Source organism: Neofelis nebulosa, chromosome 11, assembly GCF_028018385.1.
Source record: "Neofelis nebulosa isolate mNeoNeb1 chromosome 11, mNeoNeb1.pri, whole genome shotgun sequence".
NCBI classification, from domain to species: Eukaryota; Metazoa; Chordata; class Mammalia; order Carnivora; family Felidae; genus Neofelis; species Neofelis nebulosa.
In genome coordinates this window covers 13,860,720-13,884,611 of record NC_080792.1, presented here as the reverse complement: position 1 = coordinate 13,884,611, position 23,892 = coordinate 13,860,720, and the positions used below count along the sequence as shown (strand labels likewise).

The 23,892-nt window shown below is 47.1% G+C and overlaps 1 long non-coding RNA gene across 6 annotated transcripts; it reads right to left on the bottom strand.

The window, feature by feature from the left end:
* Positions 1-1,868: 1,868 nt before the first annotated feature.
* On the bottom strand, positions 1,869-23,619 carry LOC131489965 (uncharacterized). Of its 6 annotated transcripts, none has more exons than XR_009250855.1 (6): positions 23,406-23,619; positions 8,414-8,505; positions 6,560-7,947; positions 3,861-4,059; positions 2,231-2,884; positions 1,869-2,047 (listed from the first exon to the last, which is right to left on the bottom strand). It is a non-coding gene; the product is annotated as an uncharacterized LOC131489965 (long non-coding RNA). The 6 variants fall into 6 exon arrangements; XR_009250857.1 differs by having other exon boundaries at positions 1,869-2,329; positions 2,418-2,884; XR_009250854.1 differs by having other exon boundaries at positions 1,869-2,693; positions 2,790-2,884.
* Between the last annotated feature and the right edge of the window lie 273 nt (positions 23,620-23,892).

The window sequence follows — 23,892 nt, the reverse complement described above, 5'->3', positions numbered from 1 at the left end:
AGGGCAGATTAGGGGGCGCGACGAAGTGACAGGGGCTGAGAAAGGCTGCTGCTCTGGGGAATAAAGGGTGACTGCAACACATCCCCAACAGCACTTGGGAGACAGCTGAGACTAGAACAGCATTTCCGGGGGGGCTCTGTGCTACCAGAACCGTCGGTGTATTTCCCGGGCAGCGGCCATCAGTGCTGGCTCCATGTGAGAGCTGCTCGCGGAGTATTAAAAAATAGCCATATGCCAGAATCCCACCTTCAGAGATGCTGATTTAATTGGCCTCGGGGTAGGACTCACATGAGTATTTTGTTATTTATTATTTATTGTTAAAGTTTATTTATTTATTTATTTATTTATTTATTTTGAGAGAGAGAGAAAGCATGAGCGGGGGAGGAGCAGAGAGAGGGAAGAGAGAGAATCCCAAGCAGGGTCCACACTGTGAACACAGAGCCCGATGCAGGGCTCGAACCCACGAAACCATGCGATCATGACCTAAGCTGAAGTCAGATGCTTCGCTGAGTGAGCCCTCCAGGCGCCCCACACATGAGTATCTTCTAAAGCACCCTGGGTGATTCTGTTGTGCAGTCGGGCGGACAATCACAGTTATCGAGGGACAAGAGAAGAAGATGGAGAGTTCTTTTATCAACTCCGGGTGAGGAACGGACTCCAGCACCACATTTCACAGTAAACTGAAAACCAGAGCACTAACTATTCGTAAAAGAACAAGTTCTGACAGATGCATCCACCTCTGGGGCCTCCTTTCGGAACAGAGAGGACCATCCTGGCAGGGCTGTCCTGGCACTAAGCCAGCTGGCCCAGAGGGCGAGGCCACATCCCTGGTAAATGGGCACTTCTTCTCCGAAATTCCACGTCTGTGAGGGTGGGTGGTGACGCTGACGAGGCCAAACCGGAAAACAGCACCAGCCCCGGAGGGGCACCCGCAGAGGTCAACAGCAGGAAGACAGATGGGGCCAGGAGCAGGTCCCCGAAGGCACCTCTGGCAGAACACCACAGAGGCACCCGTGGGGGTCAAAGGTAAAGGGTGAGAGGGAATGGGAGCCTCTCCCGGAGCTCTGGCCCTGTGGGTGGGTGACCCCCACAAAGAGAATACCCCCATCCCACTGCTGCTCAGGAGGTAGGGGCATCCGGCCATCACTTCTAAATTGTAGGGCTGGTTCTTACACACAGGGAAAATTAATTAACCTTTTAGCCTCAGCGGGGTGGAAAAATACCAAGTCACCACGCAGGCTTTCCAAAGGTTAATTATTTCACATTTCAGCGCCTCCCGGAAGCACTGAAGATCCTCATCACGGTTTCTTCGCCCGCCCTGGATCCTCTCTCTCTGGTATTCACTTAAACGGAATTTCGGGGATCTACAATAGCCGAGCTGGCTTGAACTGGGGGACTGACACATAGGAAGGCACCAGAGGGCCTCGCGTCAGTTTCTCTCACCGAGTTGCAAGTTGAAGGCATCTTACAGTAGAGGGGCCAATATTTATACAGCGCCCTGTGGTTTATGAATCACTTGTTTATCGTCTCGCCAAATCAGTAAATTCTGAAGACAGGTGTGAGTAGATGTGGACCTTGTACCGTCCGCGCACTGTTGGATTCCTGAGGCCTCTCATCTCCAGACCACCTTACAGTGAGAGATTTTGGGTGCGGGAGGAACTAACTTCTCTTGATGGAATTCAGGTCAGAGCTGCCATATTGAGAACTCGGAGTCTGAGAACTCGGAGTCTAAGGAAGAGTCCGGTTTTACAGACTGGCTCATTATAGCATCACCTGGGAAAAGCGCCGGCCTCGTGGGTGTGTGACCGGCCGGTGCTATGGGGCCCCACGTTCAGGAGGACTCTGAGGTTAGAAGGATCACGCACTGGTTGAATGTTCTCCCTTCACCTCGAAAAGATTTTTTAAATATTTGTTATTTACTTTCGAGAGAGAGAGAGAACAGGAGGGGCAGAGAGAGGGAAACGGAGAATCCCAAATAGGTTCCGCAGTCTTAGCCCAGAGCCTGATGCGGGGCTCGAACCCACACGCTGTGAGATCACGACCTGAGCTGAAATCAAGAGGTGGACGCTTAACCACCTGAGCCACCCAGGCACCCCGACCTTGAATTTTTTTTCGTAATTTTTAAACAAGGGCTCTTGCCTCTTTATTTTGCACAGGGCCCTGCAAATTCTGTAACCAGTCCTGCCCAGGAACGTCTTAAAAATGCAAAATCTCAGGCCCTTGCCTGCACCTTCTGGTTCAGAATCTGCATTTTAACAGGATCCTCGGGCGATGCACACGCACGTGGAAATCTGAGCAGCGCTGCTTACACCACCTCGGAGTTATCTTCCTAGACGTTAGTACAAAAAGGTGTTACTAAGAAGAGATAAAATATTCTGTAAAATACATGCAGGACAATGAGAACTCTGGCAACCTACAGATTTTTTTTAAGTAGCCTTAAACTTAGTATCTTGGAATATGCAATAGCCTCAGGTTGTTTCAGAAGACTCACGCCAAACAGAGACCTTGGCACAGAATACTTGTACCCCCACAGGTAGGTTTCCTGGGATTCTAATTCTCCTGGCGCCTTGGGAAAGCCATACACCCGTCCATTTTGGAAGTCGCCGAGATCATCCACCTGTGCCTTGGTTCTCAATCGTTTTGCCGTCCCAACACGCCCGAGAGGCATGGCTCTCCCACTAGGCACCCGGGGGCTCTAAGAAAGGGTGATGACCCCAAGTGGCTGCCCAGGCATCTTGAGAGTCGGGGGAAGAAAGACATGCTTCAACCCTTGGCACTCCAGCGCTCACCCAGCTGAGAATCACTGAAGGAAACGTCTGTCGTCAGTATTTTCTGGGTTTGAGATCTTTGAGTGCATGGTGGCGTCTCTCAGCAGAAGAGCCCCCTGGAAATGAAGGGCATGGGTCTCCCTCTCTCTCTGCCCCTCCCCCACTCATTCTCTCTCTCTCTCTCTCTCTCTCTCTCAAATAAATATTTAAAAAAATTTTAAATAAAGCAAAATAAAATAAAAAGACAATACCAACATTTGATGGGATTTTGGAACAATTAAAATTCTCAAGTACTGGTAACGGGAGCATTTCCCAATGAATTTTTAGAATCAGCGTGCCAGTTAAAAAAAAAATACTGGCATCTTAATTGAGATTACTTTAAATCTATAAACCAGTTTATGGGGCGCCTGGGTGGCGCAGTCGGTTAAGCGTCCGACTTCAGCCAGGTCACGATCTCGCGGTCCGTGAGTTCGAGCCCCGCGTCAGGCTCTGGGCTGATGGCTCAGAGCCTGGAGCCTGTTTCCGATTCTGTGTCTCCCTCTCTCTGGCCCTCCCCCATTCATGCTATGTCTCTCTCTGTCCCAAAAATAAAAATAAAAAAAATAAATAAATAAATCTATAAACCAGTTTTGAATAAATGACATTTTAACAATATTTAGGCTTCCTCTTCATGAACTTTGTATATCTGTCCATTTGCTTAGGTCTCCTTTGACTTATTTTTTTTCCAGTGATGTTTTATAGTTTTCGGTGTGGACGGTTTGAACGTCCTTAGACTTCTCCCCAGGTATCCGATGTTTTCTTGACCCGGTTGTAAAAGCCGCCATTAAAAAATATTTTTTTTCCAGTTACTTCTGCCGGTACAGAGAAAGACAATAGGTTTTGGGCATTCGGAATCCAGCAACTTAGTTAATGACTTAGGTCTCGTGCCTGATCTCCCAGGGCACTAACTCAAATCTCACCATGACCACAATTTCTTTTCATTCATCTACCGCGTTTTAAAATTTTGAGATGCATGTTAGCTAAGCTCCATCAGTGTGCGTGTATGTATGTATGCGTGTGCACAACCGTGCTGTATGTGCACGTCCCACTTACTCTTATCAGGCGCTCTTTGGTCTCCTGCAGCCGTTGTGTGTCTCTGCACAAGTGTCCCCGTGGTTCTGCTTTCCATCCCGTCCCCGCCGGGCGGCCTCATGTGGACCTACCATTCTCTGTGGGCGTCACTGGCGAGTCTCCTTAGTGACAGGAAATCTCACAGGTGGTGAAAGACAAAGGAGTCTCTGGCCCTGTGGACCTAGGTGACAAGGGCCCTCAGGGCCCTGGGAGCCCCAGGGGGACCTTCTCTGTCCTCTGTTCTCTATCTCAAGCACAGGGACACCTCAGTCCACCAGTCTGCTCCTCTTGGCCTTCTGGGGTCAGGATGACTCTGGACTATTTTTACTCAGAACTCTGACAACACCTGTGGAGTTGTTTTTTTTTTTTCCATACCAACGATGTCCCCAAATCTCTGGACATCAAGTGAGTGCCCTAATGTTGAATTCAAGTCTGACACCGACTACCTGAAGTCTGTGGCAGATTCTACACATCTAAGGGCTCAGTCCCGAGACTGCCCCACTTCACACACCAGTCAAAAGTCCTGGACTACCCATACTTCTGGCCAACCGGCTATGAATCAGGGGTTCCTACAGCCCCCCTCCTCAGGTTGGATGGTTTGCTAGAACTGCTCACGGATCTCAGGTTAACACTTCTGTTTACCAGATTTATTATAAAGGAACAGCCAGGAACAGCCAGGTGGAGGCGACACACAGAGCAAAGTGCGGGGGCTGGGGTGTGGGGCTTCCGTGGCCCCTCTGTGCATGACACTATCCCAGCACTTCATGTGTGTGTGTGTGTGTGTGTGTGTGTGTGTGTGCGTGCGCGCACGCGCGCCCCAATCCAGAAGTTCACCAAATCTCTCACATCAAGAGTTTTTACAGAGCTTAATCTCCAGCCCCTACTACTCTTCATGGTGGCTGCTAGGTGGGGCTGGGAGTTCCGACTCTCTAACCACTTGGTTTTCTAGTGACCAGCCCTATCCTGGGTCTTTCTAGGACCCAAAACATCCCTTGGCAATCTAGGAACTGCATTCCAAGTCACCCTAGTAGCGTAAACCAAGGTGTGAGCAGAAAGAGCTCTTCAGGAATAACAAAAGACATCCCTACCACTCGGGAAATTCCAGGATTTTAGGAGTTCTGTGTCAGGAATGAAGACAAAGGCCAAATACATTTCTTTTTTTTTTTTTTTTTTTTTTTTTTTTTTTAATTTTTTTTTTTTCAACGTTTTTTATTTATTTTTGAGACAGAGAGAGACAGAGCATGAACGGGGGAGGGGCAGAGAGAGAGGGAGACACAGAATCGGAAACAGGCTCCAGGCTCCGAGCCATCAGCCCAGAGCCTGACGCGGGGCTCGAACTCACAGACCGCGAGATCGTGACCTGGCTGAAGTCGGACGCTTAACCGACTGCGCCACCCAGGCGCCCCTACATTTCTTATACCACAGAGCCTCTGCCCAAGCACGTGGTCACTTCTTTTCTCCTTCAGGAGAGACTATGGACCCCTCAATTTCTTCTCAAACTGTGCCCTTCTGGTTCTTGTTCTGGGCTCTGTGTCCAATTCCCAGTAGATGACTCTGACTTTGTCATCTCATTCCCAATGTCCTCTCAATCCCAGCAAAACTCATTCACACCGAGTCACCCGCAGGTCCCAGCAACACCTGCTCAGGTAGGCAAGTGCCTTGGAACTGAGTGTGGAGGAGAAGGAGGCCATGTTCAGGTCTGAGGTTCCAGCCAGCGTGGCCTCTCTTGGTGAACTGGCCTGTGGCTTATCTGTTGGGCACACTGTTAGAAGCATGGCAGGACAAGGCACTGATATATAAGCTTTGTTATTCATCTTTTTCTTTCCCTCCATTTTATGGAAGTAAGCAGGATCTGAGTGGCCTCTCCCCAGGGAAGGTTTGGTGATAAATCTATTTAATGTCAGTGGCTCTGTTTCTTTTGGAACTGCTTGAGGGGATCCCTTTACGGGCTTCGAGAAGGGAAAGGAAAAAGGTGAATAGGGTCAAGACTAGCAAGCCCTCAGGTCCCTGGTGAAGTGGCAATATTCAGAAAGGATACTTATGTAGGGTGCCATATTACCTAGCCAACACTCTGGACACTGGAGTTGCCAGTGAGGCAAGGGGTTTGGGGCTTTCAGGCAAAGCATGGCTGGCTGGCTGGCTGCTGACTTGGAGACACCATGCAAGCTTGGGCACCATGCAGCAAGTAAGACTTAAGACAAAGGGCTCTCCCAGGTCCTCAGGTTTGGCCAAAAACATCAGCAGCTCAGTCCCAGGCTGGAGGATATGTGGGTGTGGTGAAGAGGGAGCTAACGGTTTCCCACTAGCTTGGCGGATGGAGACTGTTATGGGTTGAATTGTGTCCCTTCAAAAAAGATATTTTGAAGTCCTAACCTCTAGTACTTCAGAATGTGACCCTATTTGGAAATAGGGCCTTTACAAAGTTAAGTTAAAAAGTGAAGTGGAACACCTGGGGGGTTCAGTTGGTTCAGTGTCTGACTTCTGATCAGGTCATGATCTCACGGTTCCTGGGTTCAAGCCCCAGGTCAGGCTTTTTGCTGGCAGCGTGGAGCCTGCTTCAGATTCTCTGTCTCCCTCCCTCTCTCTGCATGCCCCCCCCCCACCGCAGTCTCTCTCCCTCTCTCTCTGTCTCTCAAAAATAAAACATTGATTTTTTTTTTTAAGTTAAGTTACAGAGGCACCTGGGTGGCTAAGTTGGTTGAGTATCCAACTCGTGATTTCAACTCAGGTCATGATCCCAAGGTCGTGGGATCAAGCCCCCCATCAGGCTCTGCACTGAGCAGGGAGCCTGCTTATCTCTCTCCCTCCCTCTGTGCCTCTCCCCAGCTCATCGGTTCTCTTAGAAAAAAAAATTAAGTTATAAGTTAAAATGAGATCACTAGGGTGGGCCCTAAGCCAATATGACTGTATCCTTAAAAGAACGGAAATGTGGACACAGAAACAGGGGCACAGGGAGAACACCACAAACTCCAGAACTGTGAGACATTCCTATTGTATAAGCCACTCAGCTTGAGGTACTTCATTACGTCAGGCCTAGGAAACTAACAGAGATTCAGAATTGGATTTAGGGGAAATTAAAAACATAGCATTTCTTACACCCCAGTGAATTTGTGAACTGAGGTTCCCACTAGCTAGTGACAGGAGAGCTAATTTTCTGAAAGTCAATGTGGTTTTATGGGAAAAGTTCCTAAAACTGTACAGTATCCTTCAGCTGTCCATTCAAGATTATAAGGAGAGGAGGCTTTCTCTCCTCTAGAAAGCCTTTCCCCCTCCTATAATCCTTACAAGATCGCGCTGAGGTAAATTCCATGCTACTGACAAGGAGCATGGCAGCCAGACAGGGTTGAGGCCAAGAACACAACTTTTGATTCTTGGCCCCAGGGACATCCCATCATTCTTCCTGAAAGAGAACTTTCAGGAAGTTCTTTCCTCTGTGGTCAAAATCCTTCAGGTTGGAATTTCTCTTTATTGTCAGATTATGATCCAGTCTCCTGGCAAAAAAACAGAGACGAAAATAAATTTCCCACAGCTATACTGAACAAAGAAGCCACCGTTATGACGGCAGAATGAGAAAAGCCTTCCTTGGCCACTATCCATGGGAAGGTGACCGGGGGCTGTTGGGAGGTCAGTTGCTCAAGAGGAGCCAGTCGGATCCTAGGTTTGGTAAGGGAGCTAATGCAGGCTCAGTGGCATAAATAAAGACATGGTTTGCGTGGTCTGTACTTCACCAGAAATAACCATGCTTGGTGTTGAGAACCCAATTCTCTTGGGGCTCCCCCACACTAGTGTAATGTTGAGAGCACAGGCAGGAGGAACTCGGTGCCAGGAGCCAAGGCATATGAGGAAGGTGCCGTTCTTGGTCTGGACAGGAGTCCAGGCAGGGAAGCAGATAACCCCACCAGGTGAAGGCAGGCTTAGGTCTTACTTGGGAGGTTCCAGGTTCTAGAATGCAGCCGAGGAGGGACATTTCATGCTGGTTCAAATGGAGCTGTCACATAAGGGGTCCCAGAGTGGCAAACAACTGTCCCAGAAAGTATTAACACCAAAGATGGACGGCCACGGATGGAGCCTGTTGGAGAATGAGAGAGAATCACTTCCTAAATTCTAGATTCTCGATGCCCCTCACTGCACATATATTTTCTAGTAAAATTATATTTCACTCATTTAATTTTTAACACAGGGCACTTTGAGGTTGTGGCAAGTTTAAGGAAATCTTTTTTTCATAAACAATAACAAAAACAGTAAGAATAGAAGCAACCAGGGAAACTGAGAACCATGAAGGTTCTTACAATTTGTCATGAGGCCACTAGGGGGCAGAGGAAGATAGCTATTTGGAGCCACTAAAAAACACTGCAATCCCAATCCTTTTTTCCCCACCACAAAATGCTTGAGCAGAAAAGAAAAAGTATAGTACAAACCAAAAATGGCTTTGCTGTTATTAAGAATTGCCAGTATTCTGAGGTAGCTTCTATTTCGTATATAGAATGCTGACCCTACTTTTAACTACAACTCAACCGGTCAAAATTCAACCATACCTACGATTCGGCGCCGTGCTTCTGACCTCGCCATGAGGACACCCCAGCAGATGTATGTCATGGTCAATGCTCTCAAAGAGCGCTCAGTCAGGCTGGGAAAAGGAGGAACACACAGTTGCCATTTAGGGTTGATACGGCTGTTTGCTTGGCTGCTGCCATTTGATTTTGAGGGATTCTAAGTCCAGCATATGTCCAAGTATATCAGCCTCAGGTACAGCCTTGTTTTAGTCTCAGAAAAGTCTGAAGGTGTTACTACACGACAGATCTTTTCCATTGCAACCATTCCTGTCTCACAAAGCACAAAGGAAGCAGATAATAATGAGTGGGAAACCAGTCACCAGGCACAGTGGGATAGCACTGGGAGGTACCTGTGTTAGTGTTTCACAGCTTGTGAGAGCCCCTTAGTTAATTATCTTAGGCAGGGAATTAAGGATTTGATGCAGTGATCTTAGGGGTGAATTAAAGCATCTCCCCAAATCCCATGAGGTCTATGGGATAGATCCATGATCTATCCTAGAGGGCCTATGATGTCTCCAAATCCTATGAGGTCAGGACAAAAGATAACATCCCATTCAAAGAAGGTGAGGCATTGAAGACTTACTTCTCCAAGTTCATTCATTCAGCAAACATTTATGAGCTCTTTGCTAGACCTGATGAGTGCCTGAGGGGCTTCTAGAGTAACTGAGGACACAGACACACAGTCTCCAAACAGAATGCTGTTTGAGATGCCATAGAGATATGGACAAGGAGCTATGTGAGCAGAGAGGAGAGGTTCCAAGGCTCAGCTGAGAGAAAGGGGCCCAAGGAGGCTATGTAGAGGTGGTGATGTTTTTAGCTGATTTGACTATCCCCAAGACAACTGGCAATAGCAAAAATAAAACGACCGTGGAGGGACACTTCTGTGTTCCAAATTGCACAGGATTCCCACAGAGAACAAGACAGAACAAAACAACATTTTCCCTGTGGAAGGCAAGCTTACAATAAAAATAAAAAATTACAAAGCACTAGAGGACACAGTCACCATGAGTAAAAGTGAATGTCCACACTAAAAATAGCTTTCAGATAATACAATGTTCAGATAGAGTGCATAAAGTAATGTTTAAAATTAAAACCGCAGACGAGAGACTAACTAATGAGGATAAGTATGACCAGTGGGTTTGAAGAAGAGCCAAACGGAACTTCTAGAAATGAAACACGGGATCGTTTCAATGAAGCACTGGGTGGATGGGGCAAGCAGCAGCTTGGGACACAGCTAAAGAAAGAGTCTGTAAATTGGAAGAAGGAGCCAACAGGAGATAGAGAATACTAAAGAAAGCTTAAGAAACATGGAGGATAAAACAACCAGAGCTATCTTACCCTTAAAAGAAATTTCAGGCGAGGCTAGAAAGGTTGAGAGAGCGGCAAAAGTCAAGGAGAAACTGGCTGAGGTTCTTTTTTAAGTTTTTTCAGAATGGGGAATCCTGAGCAATATAAATAAAAATGAAGGCATGCCCAGACAGATGGGAATGAAACTGCAGAAATTAGCAAGGGAATAAAGGATTTAATCTCTCTGGATTAAGAAGCCAGAAATCAAATCACAAAGAAACAGGCTTACCTGCAAAACAACAACAGTCCGGTTGAAAACAGCCTTCTCAGTATCAGCTATAGAAGCCAGAAGACAACGCACGTGCGGACAGAAAACGTAGACTTCAAAGCCTGGCTAAGCTGCTGTTCGAGAGCAAGGACAAAACAGAGACCTCTTTACCCAATAAAAATGGAAGGTTCGCCCCGAACAGATCCTCCCTGAATGAAACACTAACGAATGCACTTCAGAGAAAAAAAAAGTAAGTTGAATCTAAATGAAATGAGAAGGATGCAGAAAGGCCATCTGTTTTTCCCCCTCATTCTTCTCCCTGAATGCACTTCCTCTATTGCCTCTTAGGCCTCCTTCCTCCCAGGTGGGAGACTGGAGAGGCTGCCCACAGATTACATCACCTCTGTCCACCTACACATGCATTCTGAGTGCCTCTGGCTGGGGTTCTCTACCAGCTCACCACTCCTGGGACAGCAGGTGACAGCCAGAGGAACCCCAAAGTGCATCAGAGGGCCCCCAAATTGTATACTACAGCTGAGGCTTATAGAAGGGGCTGCACTTTCTGATTTTGTGAGGGAATCTCCTAGGTGTCCAGTATGTGTTCCTCCAACCCCTGCAACAGCATCCCATTGGTCGACGTGGGCCTTTTTGGGGGGTCTCTCTGAATCTGACTCTAAGACAGAGATTCCAGATGGAGTAGTTTATCTGGAAGACAATCCCAGGAGATGCTGGCAGGGGCACAGGGACGTAAGACAGAGAAGAGGCAGCCAAGAAAGCATGTGGTATCTAACCAGCTACCTCTGGGGTGACTGAAGCTTAAATCTGCTCAGAAAACTCTGGAAGTCAGTGAGAAGCATACACCTCAGAGCAATCCCACCTGAGGGGCAAGGGAGCTGGGGCATTTATACACCAACTCCTATTCACCATTGTTGGGAGTCTGCTCCCGGGGGCATTGATTTCCCAGCACTCTGGCCTGCTGCACAGGTGGAAAAGGGGGCTCCAGGTCAAGAGAAAGTCCTCAGGACACAAAATGAGGTGTCAGCAGTTGGAATTCCAGCCTGTCAGCACTGAAGGGGAAAGACAAGTGTGTGGGTGGGGTTCAGGCAGCACCTGCTATAGCACTTTAAGTCAATGCCTTTAGGAGAATGCACTTTTTTTTTTTTTTTTTTTTTACAGGCAGAAATAAAAGACCCCAACAAACTCAGGGCCATGACTCGCTGTAGTCCTCAGAGGTAAAAGGTGTTTGAGAACTTTCCGTTGCTCGCTGGCAGTTTCTAAATGAACGCCTGCCTCCAGCTCTGAGTTGTCTGGCAAACACTGGGAGGGGTTGCAGGCAGTCTGGAGCTTTTCACTATCATTAAAGTGACAGAATCTAAAAACACCCAAGTGTGTGATTCGTCCACTGGCCTCGCTAATGGCCTGGCAGGCAGTCCGGCAGGTAGACACGTGCTCAGAAAGCCATGCAGGTGCAGCTGGCATGCACACAGCAGGTGAGGAATGCCAAAGAAGCAGGAAATTCAAGATATTAAACTTCTGGCTGATTTAAAGTACAAAAAAAAAAAAAAAAAAAAAAAAAGAGGACACATTTCATATTACTGGTATTTGCCCAGATCTGAGTACTATAAAAAGAACTAGAGAGGAATAGAATTAGAAACCCACCGTTTGGCACTCCTAAAATAAAGCGGAATAAAAAGCTCTCGGGAGTGACAGGAAGAATACCAGGGCAGATGGCCTTACACACTGCAATTTAGCCCTGGCAGTAACCACAGTGGGAAGACCTGTCCCGTCCCACTGAATGACTTTAATGACCCTGCCCTTCCTCTTCTTTTGTTCATTTCTATGGTTTACAATTTTATTTTAAATGCCTGGTATTTTATAAGGTCTCTAATAGCTTGGACATTCATTATTTGCAAAGGGGTTTTGCATTCAGGTTGGTTACCTCACCTATAAAATAAAGTGCTAACTTTTGTGCCTCCTCGTTTCGGCCTCTTAAGTTTCTCTGCCATTCTTTGGATGTGAAGAAGAAGGACTGCTGTTGAGGGCCCCACATCTGTCTTGGCGGCTGTTAATGAGACTGGCATAAAAAGCGGAGATAGTTCCATCCTTGCTAAAAGAGAAGAAAATTATGTAGCAATATCTCTGTACCTGCGCTGAAACAGCCCACAGTACTTGAGTGTCTGTTAGACTTTAAAATCAACTGCAGCTTTATCCATCCATTCCATCCATCAGTCCATCTTTTCATCCACCCACCCATTATTCCATCACACCAGCCAGCCAGCCATCTTTTCTTCCACCCTAACCAAACTTCCATTCATCTATCCAACCAACCCCAGCAGCCTCCCTTCCTTCTTTCTAGATTCCATTCCTCCCTCCCTCCCTTTTCCTTCCCTCCTTCCTTCCCTCTTTCAATTAATGCATCTCAAACAATCACCCATCCATCTATCCATCCATCCATCCATCCATTTATCACAACCATCTAATACCTACTGAGTATCTCTGGGATAACTAAGCACTGAAATATGGAGATAAAAAATAATCTTACCCTCAGTAAGTTTATCCTTTAATAACACTTTCAAGCAAGCTATAAATGGGGATAATCTATTTTTCTTCTTTTTATTTTAACGGGAATCCTTTTCTCTAGAAATATTCGTGAATCTTCCCACATTCAGTGGTAAGCATGTTCACAGGAAAGTGGAAAGAGAATTCTTGAGGCTTTCACTGCAGTTCGGTATGGGGCCCTCAAGCAACTGTCTTTCCAGGAATGCTTTCTCTTGTTGGTTAGCCCCTCCTTTTGAGGACTTTTATTGGATATTGTAGATGACCCTGTTCACTTCTCTGGTGGAGTAGGAATTGAGTCCAAGCCTTCCAGATGTCTAGGAGGGCTCTGGGAATGTGCATGGCAGGTAGAATGAGCACTTCTGGGCCATGTGTTAATCAACGTGGCCCAGCTTCACTTTATTGGCTTGGCAACTGCCAGAAAACCTCCTAACTTCCCCAGTCTCTGTTTCTCCATATAGAGTTATCATGGCTCTGCTGGGTTTTGCACATATTGTGTGCAGTCTGTAAAAAGGGCTTTCAAAACCGCCAACTATTAGACAGAAATATTTCTTTTTAAAAGTGCTTATTATTTCTGAATTACATAAATAATAAGGGTTGACAGTAGAAAAATCAGGAGATCTGAGGAAAGAAACTAAAACAAACAATCATAAAACCATTGTAGTCTGACCACTCGATTTCCCTGAGATGTGTTTGCTGACTGGGAAAGATATGGACGATAAGTATTCAAGATGAAAAACCAGGTGCCGTAACAGGATATATGCTACTGGTCCTGTTATTAAAGACTATATTTTTGTATATATACATATAGCTGCAAGGTTATTTTTTTATTTCTTAATGTTTTTATTTATTTTTGAGACAGAGAGAGACAGAGCATGAGCAGGGGAGGGGTAGAGAGAGAGGGAGACACAGAATCCCAAGCCAGGCTCCAGGCTCTGAGCTGTCAGCACAGAGGCCAACGCGGGGCTCGAACTTACGGAGCGTGAGATCATGACCTGAGCTGAAGTTGGACGCTCGACCGACTGAGCCACCCAGGCGCCCCTGTAAGGTTATTTTTAATTAACTTTACTTGTAATGTTAATACATAATATCAGAAAAGTCAGATGAATAAAAGACAAAACTGATCCCGACCTACTATCTAGCTATGGTCACTGATGATATGTTGGCATATTACCCTTACAGAGTTTACTTACTTTTATATTTCTATATTTTACAAATATTGTACCAGACCATACATGCAAATATGTTACTTGCTTTTCCATTCTATAACAAATGGCCAACTTTCCATGTCAGTACATATACTTTGTGGTATTTGAATTAGCTTTGAGTATTCTGTCCTATGGATGTATCACTGTCTTATGGGTATGTCATCATCCCCTGATGTTGGGACATTTAACATGTGCGTCTTCCAAAAGTTGGGAGTGTTTCGCTTTAAACAGTATGTAATCAAGACCCTACCAGTGAAATCTCTGTGCCCATACATATTGCCAAATTGCATCTCAGAAAGGTTGGACTATTTATTCTCTTATTGTAGCATAGGAGAATCCTCACTACCCCCCGAGAATAAGAATATATTTATTTAAGTGTAAACTGGTAACACCTTCATGCTTTCAACAATCAATATACAGAAAGAGAAGTTTGGAAACTCTAGAAGGAGCGGAAAGGAGAGTGGATAACTCCAAGCCTTATCCCCATCAGTCTAGGTGCTCCACGGGTAACCCTGTGAAGGCAAAACCAAGGAAATACAAACATAAATTCGTATCTTCCAACCCTTTAGATAAAAAGGTAGTAGATTAAATACACTGCCCTGAACCTTGCTTATTTTTATTAATGGAATACTGTAGAGTTCTTTCCATGTCAATACTGATAGCACATCTCCTCTCTTTTTTCACTGCATAGAGTTCATCCCAGGGAGGCAGTAAATGTGGTAAGAGCCACCTGTCGCTTCCATTGTTTTCTATCACAAACAATGTTGCAATGAACAGTCTCAATGCATTGTATGTTCTCTGTGCACACGTGCAGCTATAGAAGTGGAATCATATATTTGCAATTGCTGACAGGCCACATCCCCCTTCATAATGGATATGCCGAGTCCCATCCCCACTAGCAATGTTCCAAGGTGCCTGCCCTTGCACAGACTGGCCCACAGAGTGTGGTATTAAACAGGAGGATTTTTGCCAATTCAGTGGGTGAAAATGGTATTTCGGGGTTGCTTTCTGTGAATGTGGCCCATATTTGCTCATCCTCCTCTCCCTTTCCTTCCTTCCTACTTTCCTTCCTCCCTTCGTCCCTCCCTCCCTTCGATTTCTATGAGTTCTTTATGTATTAGGAAGAAGAGTAGGCCTTTTTTGGTCATGAATTACAAAACTGTTCTTTCCATTTTTCATTTTCTAAAATTTAGCATATGGTCGTTTTTTCCTTTCTGTGCAAAAGTTTTAAAAATATAGAACATATTAGTCTCAGGGCACCTGGGTGGCTCAGTGGGTAAAGTGTCCAACTTCGGTTCAGGTCATGATCTCAAGGTTGGTGAGTTTGAGCCCTGCATCGGCTCTGTGCTGACAGCTCAGAGCCTGGAGCCTGTTTCAGATTCTGTGTCTCCTTCTCTCTCTGCCCCTCCCCTGCTCGCGCCCTGTCTCTCTCTCTCTCTCTCTCTCTCTCTCTCTCTCTCTCTCTCTCTCAAAAGTAAACAAACATTTAAAAAAAATTTTTTTTAATATAGAACATATTAGTCTCACTGTGTCCCTGGATTTTGAGTCTTGAAACGTGAAAGTGGGATGTTCTTCAGGAGAGAGTACATCGTAGGCGTCTAGGAGCCCATTTGCTGGCTGAGACCCACAACCTGCCCCAAATCACACACAGGGGCTGTATCTCCTTGGGTTATCAGAGGCTGGCTGCCTTTTTCTTTTCTTTTTGTTAAGCCTCATTTCATGGGAACAGGAACGCTGTAAGTATCTCACAAATCCATTTAGAGAGAACAGAGGGAACAGAATCAGGAGTGGGCTTAGGTCAGGGGAAACATAACACCATCAGGCCTCTGCAGTCCTCCCCGCCCCCAGCTGGCTGGAGTGACTTGGGGCTGCAGTGCGCGGACCGCTCACAGGGGGCAGCACTGCTGAATGAAAGCAGACACGACACGCTCAGATTGTGTGGAAGCATGTGAGCACACTTCAAGTGATTTTAGACTGCCCTGATCCCAACCCATTGATTTATAAACCACGTCCTACAGAAATGCAGAGATCATTCCACATCGCCGAGTAAGTAAGGATGTGCGTGGGCAACATTTCCTGTGTATCTTTGCCTTTCTTCCCGGCTCTGATGCAGCGTTCTAGGAGAGTCCTGGGGGGTTTAAGAATCCTGCAAAAGGATTCTAAGTCCAAGAAGCTTGCACGCTGGCCATAGACCCTCAGCTCCCTCAGCCCGGTCGTGTGCTACCAATGACAACACCCAACAATGAAAGCACTTGGGGTGCCAGCCACTGCTCCAAGCACCTCACGCGGGTGACTTCACTTTATTTCCACAACCACCCCCTGCTATTACCGCTTCCCACAGGTGGGAAAACAAGGGACAGAGAGTTTAAGAAACTTGCCCCAGAATCCCCCCTAGTGAGTGGCAGAGCTGAGATCTGAAGCCGGTGCAGCCTGGCTGCCGGGTACATGTCAGCACGCAGAGCGGCCTCCATTAATTACAACCCAAAACCAGAGAAAATATGACTTCAAGGGAAGACGGGAAAGACAGTCACAAAGAAACACAGGTGCAAGAAATAGGCGAGGAAGGCCGCTGCCTTCCCATCCGGGGGGTACTGCTGCTGCTGTAAATCCCCGGCCAGTGTGAGCACCCCGCTTTGTGCTGGGGAGCAAGCAGGGCTGGGAAAAAGGGACCCCCGGATGCCAGGCTCAGCACTTGGCTCCCCTAGCTCAGCGACCTGGGGCAAATAACTTTCTTTTTCTTCCTTTTTTTTTTTTTTTTCTTATAGTGGTAAAATATACCTAACACAACATTTACTATTTTTGTTTGTTTTAAAGTGCACAATTTAGGGGCACCTGGGTGGCTCAGTTGGTTAAGCGTCCGACTTCGGCTCAGGTCATGATCTCGCGGTCTGTGGGTTCGAGCCTCGCGTCGGGCTCTGTGCTGACAGCTCAGAGCCTGGAGCCTGTTTCAGATTCTGTGTCTCCCTCTTTCTCTGACCCTCCCCTGTTCATGCTCTCTCTCTGTCTCAAAAATAAATAAATGTTAAAAAAAAATTTTTAAAAATAAAGTGCACAATTTAGCAGCGGTAAGAGCATTCACAATGTTGTGTAACCATAGCCATGGTCCATTTCCAGAACTTTTCATCACCCCAAATAGAAACTCTGTACCCGGTAAACAGTGACTCCCCCCCCCCCCCACCCCGGCCCTTGGGAACACCTGTTCCACTTTCTATGGCTACGAATCGGACTACCCTAGGCACCTCATGTAAGTGGAATCACGCGGTCATTTGCCCTTTTGGGTCTCGCTTATGTTGTTGAGCATGTTTTCAGGGCTCCTCCACGCTGAGCACGTATCAGGATTTCACTCCTTATTCAAGTTCAGGAACACTGTGTGCATATACCACGCTCCGCTTATTCAGCCATCTGTGGGTGGGTTGTTTCCACCTCTGGGCTGTTGGGAACAGAGCCACCACGAACGTCGTTCTACACGGATCAGCCTGAGACCCTGCTTTCGATGTTTCGGCATCTACACCTCACAGTGGAATTGCCGGGTCACATGGCAAGTCTATGTTTAACGTTTTGAGGAGCCGCCAAACTCATTTTATTTTTAAACAGGAGATTTTTTTCCCCCCCCCTCACTTAGGATCCTGGACATAAATAGGCTTCCTAATTATTTCCCCGGGCCAACAAGCAGAGTTTTCCAGCCCCTTCTCCAGGAAGCAGCAGCCCTTCCAATGTCTCGTTCGCTCAGGGCTCAGCTCTACCTTCCGCCCCCAGGGGCCCAGTGAATGGAGTGCAAGCACCTGTTCGTGGGTCCTTTCCTCTCCTCACCTTGACTTTGCACCAGCCTCTGACCCAGCGGACCCCACTTCCTTCTGCACGTCTGTTTCCTTTAGAGTCGCTCCCTGTCTACAGTGTAAGCTCTGTGGAGCAGGGACATTTTTTTCCTCTTACCTTCTGTTATATCCTCAAAGCCCAAGATGGAACCTGGCACATAGGAGGAACTCAGGAAATGCTTGGCACCGAAGACAAAGTGCCGTGTGCTTCCATAGCCTTTCTATTCATGGTCTCATTTAACTCTTATAACACTCTGCGAACCCCACTTATCCCTAGGGCCAAAAAACAGGACGGGAGAGTTTGAATAACTTCCCTGAGGTTACATGGCTACTAAAATTTACATTCTACCTGTAATCCAAGTGATAACCACACAAACGTGTGCCGGCGTCACTGAAGGAGACCAGTTCTCTTCAAAGGACCCACAAGCTATTCTTGAGGCCCTAAGGATGCCGCCCCTGCCAGTGGGCACGCTCCTGCCCCTTCCTGAGTCTGGACTTGGAGACCTGCAGCATGACTGTCTTCCGACCCCTCAGCGAGGACCTTCTTAATGCCCCACACAAAGCAGAAGCCAGGCAGTGACAGGTCATAGAACTTTCCTGATGGTGCGAGGATAATGAAAGCACCAACCGGAAAATAAATTGGCAACACCCTCAGGCTCAGACCTGCGCCCAGGGCTCCTCATCGTCCTGCCCGTTCTCACTACCGGCCTGGTCCCTGGTTCCCCACAGAGCCAGGCAGCCGGGGCCACCACTGAGGTCCGGGCGTCCCCCAACCTCCATGTTAGTTCCTTCTGGCCGCCATAAGAAAGCACCGCAGACTGGGTGGCTTAACAGAAATTGATTCTCTCACATTCCTGGAGGCTGAAAGTCTGAGATCAAGGTAGCATCAGGGTTGGTTTCATCTGAGGACTTTCTCCGGGGCTCGCAGATGGCCACCTTCTCCCTGTGTCCTCACACAGCCTTCCCTCTGCGTGTGTCTGTGCACAATCTCTTCACGAGGGCAGCGCTCAGATTGGATGAGAACCCGTCCAACTGACCTCACTTTAACTTAATGATCTCTTTAAAGCCCCTATCTCATGGGGCGCCTGGGTGGCTCAGTCGGTTAAGCGTCGGACTTCGGCTCAGGTCACGATCTCGCGGTCCGTGAGTTCAAGCCCCGCGTCGGGCTCTGGGCCGATGGCTCAGAGCCTGGAGCCTGCTTCCGATTCTGTGTCTCCCCCTCTCTCTGACCCTCCCCCGTTCATGCTCTGTCTCTCTCTGTCTCAAAAATAAATAAACGTTAAAAAAAAATTTAAAAAAATTAAAAAAAATAAAAATAAAGCCCCCATCTCCATATACGGTCACATTCCGAGGTACTGAGGGGTTAGAACTTCAACACGGGGGGGGGGGGGGGGAGCAGACAATTCAGCCCAACAGGACTCAGCCCAAGGAGTACACTTCTGCACTTTGTAGGAACATAAGAATCTGCTCCAAGCTGTGCTGATCTCACTGACGTCCTCCAAAGAGGACTGCTAACAGATCTATTCTTCTCAGCTCCTCCAGTCAAGTGGGGAATTTGCCCAAGTCACAGGGTTACATATAAAAGGAAATGGGGTGCCTGGGTGACTCAGTCAGTTAAGTACCCAGCTTTTAGCTCAGGTCATGATCTCACAGTTCATGAGTTCGAGCCCCGTGTCAGGCTCTGTGCTGATACCTCAGAGCCTGGAGCCCACTTCAGATTCTGTGTCTCCCTCTCTCTCTCTGCCCCTCCCCCACTCGCTCTCTGTCGCTCTCTCTCTCTCTCTCTCTCTCTCTCTCAAAAATAAACATTTAGAAAAAATTTTCAAAAAGGAAGTGTGTGTCTGGTGGGGATGATGGGTTGAAAGAGCCCACCAAGCCATAAAATCGTAAGATTTTCTATTTCCACCGTATTTCCACAGAATACCAGTTATGAGGTGGTGTGGAAAGGGGGGGGAAGGTCGAGGTGCCACGCTGGAAATGGGAGTGCACCCTCAGTTCAGAATTCTGCTCATCCTAGAATCGAAGCCCCTGATTTTAATCCTACGAACAGAGCCATTGCCCATCCTGAAGGGGCAGGATGCCTTGCTTCACACGTATCCGTGCGGGACCACAAAGCACGGCTTTCTTCCTCTCCTGGAACCATAAATTGAGGCCTGTTCTACACTCATCTGCTCGCCAGCTCTTGGCAGCCTTCTCTGGACCTTGGGGCTCTTTGAGTACTTCCAGTCTTTGTTCAAATAAGCAGCCTTCTGATGGCTGGCCCAGATGTGAAGCCCACATCTGGAAACTATCCCTTGTCTTGGCCCAGGCGTTCAGGTCTGGGAGATGTGTGAGTGTCGGGTACGCCCACGCCCTGCCTGGAGATCCCCGCACAAGGTCCTGTGCAGGACAGAGGTTTTGGAGGCTGGAAGCTTGGACTGGAGACAGTGTGTTGGGTTAAATCCCAATGAGAAGTCAGTTGGAAAATGCTGGGACCTGCCAACACATGGGCGCCCCATCCTATCATCCTTCTTCGGTCTTCTTGGTAGGGCCCACAGTATCAGGCCCACCACAAGCTTCCAGCATGCAACCCACTGAACGTGCTACATCTTGCTGATGCCCCCCATTTTGGCCCAAGGATGGAAAATGTTGTCCAAGCTTGGGACTCAGTCTCCCAGTTTGGCGATTCATACCTGAGATTTACGGGGCGGGCATGAGGGTGAGTTCAGCGGGCTCCTATTCTTAAAGAAACTGCTGTGCTATGAAGCCAAAAAACTAGTATGACCCCATTTGGACCCACATCAGGAAGGACATGCTCTGTTCACCATCCCGAAGGAACAGTGAGCAGCAAAGAGTGGTTTGTGTGCAGGAAGGAGGTGGCATTTCTGGTAGAACCAAAGTTTGTCTGAGCAAGTGCTCGTACCAGGTACTCGGGTCAGTCCCCATTGACAGATTTAGGGTCTGACTGTTCCTATGAGCCCAGAAGGATCCTCACTGATACACCTGCCTGACCTAACCTTTTTCTCCCCCAACTTGAATGCGTTCTAAAATTTCTCAAGTAGAAAAAAAATTTAAAAACAGAAAAAAACAAAAAAACTATTCCTCAAATTCCAACAAAAGGAATAACCACTGTTAACATTTCGGTTTATAAATGCCAAGCCTTTTCTCATATGCATGGACAAATACTTCCTAAAATAATGAAAAGCAACATTCTATAACCTAATTTCTATTTGATATCTCATAATACTTCTGTATCAAGACTGCACAACTACATCTGTGCTCTTAACAGCTGTACTGCTGCTCAAGAGAGGACCAAAAATCTGTGGAGGCATTTTTAGTTGTTACAACAACAGGGGTGAAGCGGTGGGGGGGGGGGGGGGGTGGATATGCAAAGGGCACTTAGAAGGGAAGAGACCAGGAAACTGGATGTTCTATAATCCTTAGTCCTGCTCAAATTTTGAATGTCCTGATGGATATTCATGAAGGTGGGAAAAAAACCTATTCCTAATGATTTCAGCTCCAGACCTAACTCCATTTGACATATAAACACAAGGCTTTTTGGCATGATTTAAGTATACACTGAATTTTGTAACAATGCAACTAATGAGTTCTGTTTTGTTTACACGTTTTACTATAAATTGTCAACTCAACTGTTTCGAAATCTCATCAGGAATGGCAAAGCCGCCCATAACATTTGAGTCACCACTACAGCCACCTGGATCTCTGTTGTAGTCACTGCATTCATAGTGATTATACATATATGGGAATCCACTATTCCACCTTTTCTTTCCGAAAGTCAGATACAGAAAGTGTCTGTAACATTTAATGGAACTTTGTTTTACTTCCATTAAATCCTAATTTATTTAAATGCAGATTCAAGCATCTGGCATCTTCATTATATCTTCAAATGTAGTTGTGCCTAAAAATTTGCAAATTGAAACTATTATCTGTTGGCTCTGTACATCCCTTGTGAGCCCTGCTCTCCACCTCTAGGGCCAGAAACCTCCAAGTTACAGCTTCCAGATTCCTTCCCATCTGGCTTCTCTGAGGGTCTGCCAATGGGAGGCACTGGGGAATGGAAGAGATCAGGAAGACCCCTTTTCCCCCTGTCTTTTGGGTCGTGTGGTGTGCCGGGTGTGGTGTGCAGGGGGGGCAGACACCGTGGCCTTGCATTCGGAGGCTCTGGGGGACATCATTTTCCCCTTTGCTTCTCCAGCTCCAGGGGGTAGTGAGTTCCTGTAGTTACTAATCCTGGATAACCCTACCTTCCTCCATATGCTCATCCAGCCCTGCCCAAACCTTTATAACCAGTTCCCTAGATTAACTTGCTTCTTTTGAAATACTTAGAGTGGTTTGTTTTCTGACTGGACACAAAAAGGATAAAAGACACTTAGGATTTTATTCTATTTAACTTGTTTATATTAGGCCATCATATCCTTTTTCTTTAAAAAATTATGCACTTGCGGGGTGAAAGGGCACAAACTTCCAGCTATAAAATAAGTCATAATAAAGGAAAGAAAGAAAGAAAGAAAGAAAGAAAGAAAGAAAGAAAGAAAGAAAGAAAGAAAGAAAGAAAAAGAAAGAAAGAAAGAGAAAGAAAGAAAGAAAGAAAGAAAGAAAGAAAGAAAGAAAGAAAGAAAGAAAGAAAGAAAGAAAGAAAGAAAGAAAGAAAGAAAGAGAGAGGAAGTCAGTCACGGGGAGGTGTGCACCATGACTGTAGTTAATAATACTCTATTACATATCGGAAGGTGAAGGTTGCTGAGAAAGCAGATCTGTAAAGTTCTCATCACAAGGGAAAAAATTTGTTCTGAAAGTATGCAAGGCAATGAATGTCAGTAGTCATCATGGTAACCACTTTGCAACGGACACAAGTACTGAATCATTTTGCGGTACACCTAAAACTAATATAATATGTCAATTATCCTTCAATTAAAAAAAATACACACTTGGATAAACATATTACCTATGAATTTAATTTGGGGTTAACAAAGGGGGGTGTTGCGAAATATTGATTACTATAATAAAGTGGTGTTGAGAGTGTCGGCAAGGATACGGACACATTTGTTGGTGAGCTTTTGTGGGTGGAAGTGTAAATTGGTACGGCCTTTAGGAAAAACAGCGTGAAGTCCCCCCCAAAATTAGAAATCGATCTACTCTATGCTTCAGCCATCCTACTTCCGGCTATTTCTCTAAAGGAAATGAAGTCAGTATCCAAGAGATCGTGGCACTCTGGGTTCGCTGCAGCCTTATCTTGAGTAGTCAAGAAACAGTACTGCTTATGTCCACCAGGAGATGAATGGATAAAGAAAACATGACCTCTCTACCCTTAACGGAGTATTATTCAGCCCTAAAAATTAGAATTCAGAGATGCTGAGGGAGGAATGGGGGGGGAGCCAGGGATCGGGTGAAGCGGGGAGGAGTGGGTCTCTGGGTCACCGCCTGTTGGGATGTGACATGAATGAGTTCCAGGGACTCTAATGTAGAGCTGGCGACTGTAACTAGTGACACCGTATGGTGTATTTTAAATTTGCTGAGAGAGTGGTTTCCGGTGTTCTCACCCCACCCAAAGCCTGGTAACTTAGCTTCAGGTGGGAATCATTTCACAATGCGTAGCATATTAAGCCATCACACGGTACTTCTTAAATACACACCTTTTTTTTTTTTTTTTTTTTTGTCAATTATACCTCAATGAAGCTGACAAAGGCTTATTTTTAAAAGTGGTGTCGGGCCTGACAGAGTTGAAACCCACTCAGGTACGTCATCAGGGGTAGTTTCCAGCAGGCCCACATTCCCCTCTCCGACACCGAGAACTGAGCCTTTCCAGGACGCCGGTGCCACTTGAGTGACTTACGGGTACTCACAGCTCTCAGTGCACTGCAAACCCTCCGATGACTGCGTCTAACAGAACTCAGTTCGGCCGCCTCTCCCCGCCTTCCTGGACGCGCGTTTTCGCAAAGACCCACAAAGCCTGCGCTTGGGGAAGGCGCGGCGGCGGCCCGGGCTACGGGGGGCGGTGGGCGGGGCGCAGGCGGCCGCGCGCGCGCACGGGGGCGCGCACGGGGCGCGTCCACGGCGCTCGGCCCGCGCCGCCGCCGCCTGGAGCCCCCGCCCGCGCTCTGCGCAGACGCGGCGCACGCCAGCGCCCGCCCCCGTGAGGCCGGCCCCGCCCCCGAAAGCCGGTGGTCCCAGAAGAAGGGGCAAAGGTCCGGGTGGGCCGAAGCTGAGGCGCGGAGCGGACGCGGAAACCGCTCTCCAGCCCTTGCCCGACCTCTGCCCTGCGGCCAAGCCGGTCTGTGAGCAGAGGGTTTTGCTTTGACGCCTAGGGTTCTGAAGATACAGGTCCTCTAC